General features: G+C 45.3%; 1 pseudogene; it reads right to left on the reverse strand.

The window, feature by feature from the left end:
• The window catches only part of LOC103592993, a 50,412-nt pseudogene that overhangs the window by 38,636 nt on the left and 2,983 nt on the right, over positions 1-8,793 (reverse strand).

Genomic DNA, 8,793 nt, shown 5'->3' on the forward strand with positions numbered 1-8,793 from the left:
AATATATATATATTTTTAAAGATGACCGGTAAGGGGATCTTAACCCTTGACTTGGTGTTGTCAGCACCACGCTCAGCCAGTGAGCTAACCGGCCATTGCTATATAGGATCGAAGCCCATGGCCTTGGTGTTATCAGCACCGCAATCTCCCAAGTGAGCCACGGGCCGGTGCTGAAATAAAATAGATTATGAGATACATGGCGATATGGTGTATAGAGAGAAGGCTAACTCTTTCATATGGAGAGGTTAGGAAGACCTGACTGAGGAGGCGACATTTGAGCAGAGACCTGAGGGAGTGAAAAATGCAGATATCTAGGGGAAGAGTGTTCCAGGCAAAGGAAACAGCAGATATAAAGGGCGTAAGGCTGGTCTGTGTTTGACTAGATCAAGGAACAGCAAGGAAGGCAGTGTGCACAGAATAGATCAAGAGGAGGAGAGGGTGGGAGATGAGGCCAGAGAGGGAACAGGAACCTTGTGGGTCATGTTGAGGACTGCGGCTTTTATTCTGAGAGAGGCGGGAGCCACAAGAGGGATTTGAGGAGGAGAGAGACATCACCTCACTTCTGTAAAAGGATTCCGGGCTATGTGGGGGCCTTTCTGTTGGGGCCAAGGGCAGAAACACGAAGGAGGTGACTGCAATAGTCTAGGTAGGAGATGACAGCAGCTGGACTAGCTGTGGGGGTTGAACTTCAGATACACTTTGAAGGTCAAGACAACAGGATTTCCTGCTGGATGGGATGTGGGATGTGAGAAGCAGAGAGGAGTCACGATAGTTTCTCTGTAGCTCAATAAAATAGGCTACTTAAATCCCTTAGCATGTAGCTGCACATAGGAAGTGCCCTACCCGTGCTGTATCGATTAAAGTAGATGTTGTCAGCCAAGTTCAGGATTGCATCACTGAGGAGGAAATGCAGGACTGACTCTGGTTAACCTGAACAAGACTCAGGCAGCTGTTGGGCATAAAGCCAACCTCAGTAGTTCTTCCACCTCACAATCTCCTTCTAGGCTGGGCCTACCTCTCCCCTCCCCAGGCCAGAAATAAAATATTTCCTTTACTCCCGCTTGAATTCACTCTCACCTAGGTTGATGAGGCTCCCACAGCTTTCTGCCAGGCTTGTCTTCACCCAGCTTGTTGATAACTACTAATAAGCTACATCTCAGATCTTTTGTGTATGGTGTGAGTTAGAGATTCAATTTCCCATCCCATGTGCATAACATGCATCCTTTACCACTTCTCAGGGCTTCTGAAACTGTTTTCCCCTCCTTCTTTTGCCATTTTCCTATACGGTTGTTTGTCTTTTTTTCTTATTGATTTATAGGAGCTCTTTACATATTGTAGATATGAATCCCATCAGTTACATGTGTTACAATCATCTTCTCACAACTTGTGGCTTGTCTTTTCATTTTGTTTATGATGTCTTTTGATGCCTGGAGATTTTACTTTCAATGCAGTAGAACTAATCAGTCTTTTCTTTTATGGTTAGTAGTTTTTGTGTCCTAAGAAATCTATCTCTACAGTACAGCCATTGAAATGTCTCTACAATAAGGAAGTTCTCTACAATACAATACAATACAGCCTCTACAGTAAGGAAGTTCTTTATGTGCTTTGGAATCATCTCCAAGGTGAAGAAATGTGTGACCAGTATGCCACTATTTGTATTAAAATGGTGTGGGGTGGGGCAATTGCATGTGTGTGTGTGTGTGTGTGTTTTCATATTGCTTCTCTATACATAACTACATCTCTGAAAAGCTGTACCGTACATCCGCCTTGGATAACAAGAAATTGGTTATACAAGTTGACTCCAAAGAGGGGAACTAGATGGTTAGGGGGTAAAGATTGAGGGGCACACTTTTTTCCCCACCTATCCACTTTTGTACCTACTGAATTTTGAAACATAGGAATGTATTACCTTTCAAAAATGAACTAATTAAGATTATTTGTAACGAACCAATCCTTCTCCAACCCACGGTCATAAAGATATTATCTTACATTTTCTTCTAAACATTTTGTTTTGCACCATGAGGGCTTTAATCCCCTGGGCATTACTTTTGTATATGGTATGAGGCCGAGATCCAATCCCCCACCACAAGTGGATAACCTGCACCCTTCCCCAGGGATACAAAAGGCAGCCTGTGTCATTTATCAAATCTCCATAGACGCACGGGTCTGTTCCTGGGCTTTCTGGGCTTTTTCCCTGTTAATCTACTTATCTAATCTTATGCACATACCGTGTTCTCTTAATTGCTAAGGCTGAATAAAGATCTTGATTTCTGGTTAGGCCATCCCTGTCCTATGTCCTCAAAATTATCTTGCCTTTTCTTGGAGCTTTATTTTCTCACGTGTATTAGTTTATGATGTCTTTTAACATGACATGACCGAGTAACGCAACCTGGGCAGCTTAGACAGCAGAAACTTACTGCCTCACAGTTCTGGAGGCTGGCAGTCCAAAATCAAGGTGTCAGCAGACTTGGTTCCTTTCGAGGGCTGTGAGGGAGGGTCTGTTCTACGCTTCTTTCTTTGGTTGTAGATAGCCGTCTTCTCCCTGTGTCTCTTTACTTCGTCTTCCTTCTGTGCATGTCTGTCTCTGTGTCCGAATTTCCCCTGCTTAAAGGACACTGGTCATACTGGATTACGGCCCAGCCTAATGACATTCTTATTTGATTACTGAGAAGACCCAGTCTCCAAATAAGGTCACATTCTGAGGTACTGGGGATTAGGACTCCAGCATATCTTGATGGCAGGGAGACAATTCAACCCATAACACCGTGTAAACTTAATAATCCGATTGTTAAAGTTGGAAAGATCTTTTTGGGGGGACGAGGGGCTAGATATTGATCAGAATTGCATTAAATATGAGTTAAGTCTCATGCCTCTGAAATTATCTCCTTCCTTTTCTACCTTTTGTGGCAGATCTCTCTCAAACATCTGTTCCTCATACAGTGAATTTATCTAGAAATCTGGGTTCGAGTCTCATCTGCTCACTGCGTGTGCTTGGGAAAATAATCTTTCTTATCTGCAAAGGAGAGATAATACTCAAAATTGCAATGATAATGCCAGTAGCCACTTGGCATCATTACGAAGATTAAATGGGATTATGCCTTTAAAAGCCTCAGAACCTGCTGGGTCCTTAGCAGGAACTTCACTAATACCTCAGGGGGCTGACTGTTAAGCTGAGCTGGTTAGAGCATGGTCCTGACACCAGCAAAGTCCAGGGTTCAATCCCTGTACCAGCCAGCTGCCAAAACAATTTTAAAAATTTTCAGAAACTTCCTTTTTTGGTCACTGTATCAAGTTCCTCTTTGCATACCAGTCCCTTAAACACTGGAGTCCCTTAAAAGCCCAGAAATGACTCTGGTCTGTGCTTTAGTTCACTGGCACCAGGGGTTACAAATACATGGCCTGAGGACTCAATCCAATCACAGGACATGTTTTGTTTGACCTCCAGAGCATTAAGGTTTTTTTTTTTAAAGCACACATTAAAACATGAGAAGACCTCATGTATTAGTCCATTTGTGTTCCTGTAACAGAATACCTGGAACTGGGTAATTTATAAAGAACAGAGGCTTATTTGGCTTATGATTCTGGGACAGCTGCATCTGGCACCGGCCTCAGGCTGCTTCTACTCATGGCGGAAAGCGAGAGGCAGCCGGCGGGTACAAGCACATCACACGGTGAGAGGAAGCATCAGAGAGAAACGAGGTGCAGGATCTTTTAAACAACCAGCTCTTGCAGGAACTAATAGAGCGAGAACTCACTCATTAATCCCCCCACCTAGAGAGAGCATTAATCCATTCATGAGGGATCCACCCCCATGACTCAATCAGTTCCCAACACTGCCACATTCAGGATCAAATTTCCACGTGAGTTTTGGCGGGGACAACACATCCAAACTCTATCACCTCACATTAAAAAAAATACTAGATTTCCAATGTCTCTTGAAAAATTGGAAGATCTAGGGCTGGCCAGTTAGTTCAATTGATTAGAGCTCCACCTTGTAACACTAAGGTCATAGGTTCAGATCCCCATACTGGCCAGCCACTAAAACAATAAAAAAGAAAGAAAGAAAAAGTAAAGAAAACTGGCCATCCTTAAAGAAAAATTGGAAAATCTAGCCATACTGGGCCCACGTTTCCACGTGGCAACAATCAGACGGAGTGGAAGCTGCCTCTTTAGAAGCCGCAGGTGGTCTTCACCAAGCAGGCTCCGCTGCCCCCTACGGCCTCTTGGGTGCCAGCCCAAGTGGCAGTCACCCTTGTACCTCTCACCCGATGGCCCTGCTTCCCATGTCACTGACAAGATAGAAGCCATCAGAGAAATAACTACAGTAGTCCCCCATATCCGGGGGGGATACCTTCTACGACCCCTAGAAGATGCCCGAAACTGCAGGTAGCTCTGAACCCTACGTATACTATGTTTTTTCTTACACATTCAGACCTACGATAAAGTTTAACTTATAGATTAGGCACAGTAAGAGATTAACAACAATAACAAATAATAAAATAGAATAATTATAACGATATACTGTAATAAAAGTTATGTGAATATGGTCTCTCTCTCTCCTCTCTCAAAGACTTTAATATTTGGGGACTGAAGTTGACCACAGGTAACTGCAATCACAGAAAGTGAAACCACGGAGAAGAGGTAATTCCTTCACCATAAACTTGCATTACCACCCCACCACCTTGGTGTCCACCACCCTGCCCTCCCAATTCTTCCCAGAAATGAGCCAATGTCTCCACATCTGCCTGGATGCCCTGCTTCCATCTTTCTCCTCTCTGTCTCCTGAATCTTCAGATTTTCCCTTGTCCTTTGCACCATTCCCACCAGCATAAAACATGCTGTGATAATATCATCCTTTTTTTTTTTTTCCGTTTTGTCTTTTTTCGTGACCTGTAACGGGATCTCAACCCTCAGTGTCACGCCCACACTGCGTTCAACCAGTGAGCGGACTGGTCTCTATATGGGATCCGAACCCTTGGCAGGAGCGCCGCCACACTCCCAAGTGCCGCACTCTACCGAGTGCACCACCGGGCCGGCCCAATATCATCCATTTTAACACACACCCCGCCCATCCCACATCCCCCTCCAGCTACTGCCCTGTTTCTCTTCTCTCTTTAGAGAGAAACTTTCTCCAAGGTTGGTTTTTTTTTTAAGATACATTTATTTAATATTATGATCAGACTTTTGCATTTAGCAATCAACAGCATGGGTGCAAAAACTAAATCTACATTAAAACCCTTTGTTGGAATGCTTTACATTTTCCACAGGACAGAAACTAAAATAACCTGTTATACAATTAGTCACAAATATGGTCCTTGAGTTTTTGCCCATATACATGAGAATTGTCTAAAACACGTCTTTTTAGCAGCTAGGCCCTGCCACCATTGTGCTTCTCTGAGTTCACAAACCTGTCGTGACCTTAGCTTCCCTGTCACTTCCCTGGCTCTCCTCTCCTGCTAATTTTTGTTTCTTGGCAGTAATTAAAATTTTCTGCCGGGCCGGCCCGGTGGCGCACTGCTACAGTGTGCCGCTTGAGAAGTGCGGCGGCGCTCCCGCCGAGGGTTCGGATCCCACGTACAGACCGGCCGCTCACTGGCTGAGCGAGGGACGGGCGCGACACTGAGGGTTGCGATCCATTGCCAGTCACGAAAAAAGACAAAAAAGGGAAAAAAAAAAAAATTTTCTGCCAACTTCGTAGGTACTGGTGCTGCTGGAACTGTCATAGGCACCTTGGCTTTTTGGTTTGACAAAATGTTGGCCTCTACCACCATAGGGGCCAGAACTCTGGCCTCCCAACTTTCCTCCTTTTAAAGGTCCACATTTGAAAATTGATTCTTGGGGCCGAGCCCGTGGCGCACTTGGGAGAGTGCGGCGCTGGGAGTGCAGCAGCGCTCCCGCTGCAGGTTCGGATCCTATATAAGGATTACTGGTGCGCTCACAGCACTCACTGGCTGAGCGTGGTATGAACGGTCTCAAAAAAAAGGACAAAACAAAACAAAACAAAGAAAATTGATTCTTGTAATTGCCGAAGTCATTGTAACTTCCACCACCACCAAAATCACTTCCATCATTTCTGTGATGGTTAATTTTATGAGTCAACTTTACTAGGGGGGCTGGCCAGTTAGCTCGGTTGGTTAGAGCGTGGTGCTGTAACACCAAGATCCAGAGATGGATCTCCATACTGGCCAGTCACAAAAACAAACAAACAAACAAAAACAAAACAAAACAAAAACTTGACAGGGTTAAGGGGTGCCCAGATAGCTGGTAAAACAAATTTTTCTGGGTGTTTCTGTGAAGGTGTTCCTGGACAAGATTAGCATTTGAGTCAATAGAGTGAGGAAAGATCACCCTCACCAGTGTGGGTGGGCACCAACCAATACCTTGAGGGACCCAAGAGAACAAAAAGGCAGAGGAAGGGCAAATTCCCTCCTTCAGCTGGGATGTCCATCTTCTCCTGATCTCAGGTGTGAGCATTCCTGATCCTCAGGCCTTTGAGCTTGGAATGGAACCACACCACTAACTTTGCTAGGCCTCTAGCTTATAGACTGGTCATGGGACTTCTCAGCCTCCTTAGCTATGTGAGCCAATCTCTCATAATAAATACCTTTCTGGGCCGGCCCGGTGGCGCACTGCTACAGTGCGCCACTTGGGAAGCGTGGCGGCGCTCCCACCAAGGGTTCAGATCCCACATACAGACCGGCCGCTCACTGGCTGAGCGAGGTGCCAGATCCCACATACAGACCGGCCGCTCACTGGCCGAGCGAGGTGCGGGAGCAACACCGAGGGTTGCGATCCCATAGCTGGTCCCGGTCCGGTACAGGCGCGACACTGAGGGTTGCGATCCGTTGCCGGTCACGAAAAAAGACAAAAAGGAAAAAAAAAAAATACCTTTCTGTATATCTGCATACATACGATTGGTTCTGCTTCTCTGGAGAACCCTTACTAACACAATTACCAAATCCACTATAGCCATCCCCACTGCCACCATGTCCACCACCATGGCTGCCACCAAAGCCACCACAATCACTGAAGTTTCCTCCATGACCATAGCTGTCATTCACACCGAAACCACCTGCACAGCCACCACCAAATTTTCCAGAACCACTCTTACCTCTTTGGCTGGATGAAGCCAGCTCTTGCTTAGACAGGGATTTCCCAGCCTCACAGTCATGGCCATTTACAGGATGGTATTTCTGAACAACAGTCTTATCCACCGTCATGGTCATCAGAGGTTACAAAAGCAAAGCCCCCTCTGCTTGCCACTGCTTTGGTCTATCATGATTTTGATCACTTCAATTTTCTTGGACTGTTCAAAATAATCTCTTAGGTGTTCTTCTTCAGTGTCTTGTCCAATGCCACCAACAGAGATCTTTTTCCCCGTTAGGTGGGCCCCTGGTCTTGAAGAATCTTCTCTTGAGGCAGCCCTCTTCGGATCCACAACTCTGGCATCCGCTACTCCACAGGGGCATACATGGCAAACCCAAAGCCTCTGGGGCACTTGGGCTTTGGACCTCTCTTCCTAGAATGGCTCCTCAGGTTCTCATTGCTGGTTTCACAGCTCACCCCTCCGATGAAGACCTTCCTTAGCTCTCCAGGTTCTTTAGGAGACTTAGATAGGACGGCAGCGGTAGCATCCAGGGCCAGAAAGCCCCTCCAGGGGTTTATCGGGACTTATGCCCCTGTTCCTTTCCCAGGGCTCTCTGGAAGCCCCTCTCCCCCCACAGGCTTCACTCTCACTGCTCCACCGACCCTGCTCTGAGCCCCAGAGACCCCCAACTCACCAAATGCAGGAGCTGGTTCTCAGTCCTTCTCTTATTGGACCACTCAGAAACTCTTTTTTCCTAAGTTAAGATATAATTCATATACCATAAAATTCACCTTTTTAAAAAATTCACCTTTGGGTGCAGCCTCTATGGAAAATGGTATGGAGGTTCCTCAAACTATTGCAGATAGATCTGCCATATGACCCAGCTATCCCACTGCTGGGAATATACCCAGAGGAATGGAAATCATCAAGTCGAAGGTCCACCTGTTCCCCAATGTTCATCGCAGCACTCTTTACAATAGCCAAGTGTTGGAACCAGCCCAAATGTCCATCATCAGATGAGTGGATACGGAAAATGTGGTATATCTACACAGTGGAATACTACTCAGCTATAAAAACGAATGAAATACTGCCATTTGCAACAACGTGGATGGACCTTGAGAGAATTATATTAAGTGAAACAAGTCAGGCACAGAAAGAGAAATACCACATGTTCTCACTTATTGGTGGGAGCTAAAACTAAATAAATAAATTCACACACACACACAAAAACTGGGGGGAGAAGAAGACATAACAATTACAGTTCCTTGAAGTTGACACGACAAGCAAACAGAAAGGACATTGTTGGGTGGGAGGGGGGAGAGGGAGGAGGGAGGGAGGTTTCGGTGATGGGCCACAATAATCAAACACATTGTACACTGACAAAATAAAATTAAAATAAATAAATAAATTCCCAAAAAAAAAAAAAAAGTGGGGGGGGGGAAGAAGACATAACAATCACAATTCCTTGAAGTTGATACAACAAGCAAACAGAAAGGACATTGTTGGTGGGGAGGGGGGAGAGGGAGGAGGGAGGGAGGTTTCGGTGATGGGCCACAATACTCAACCACATTGTACATTGACAAAATAAAATTAAAATAAATAAATAAATTCCCAAAAAAAAAAAAAAAGTGGGGGGGGGGAAGAAGACATAACAATCACAATTCCTTGAAGTTGATACAACAAGCAAACAGAAAGGACATTGTTGG

This window comes from Galeopterus variegatus, unplaced genomic scaffold (assembly GCF_000696425.1).
Source record: "Galeopterus variegatus unplaced genomic scaffold, G_variegatus-3.0.2 Scaffold1254, whole genome shotgun sequence".
Classification (NCBI taxonomy): Eukaryota; Metazoa; Chordata; class Mammalia; order Dermoptera; family Cynocephalidae; genus Galeopterus; species Galeopterus variegatus.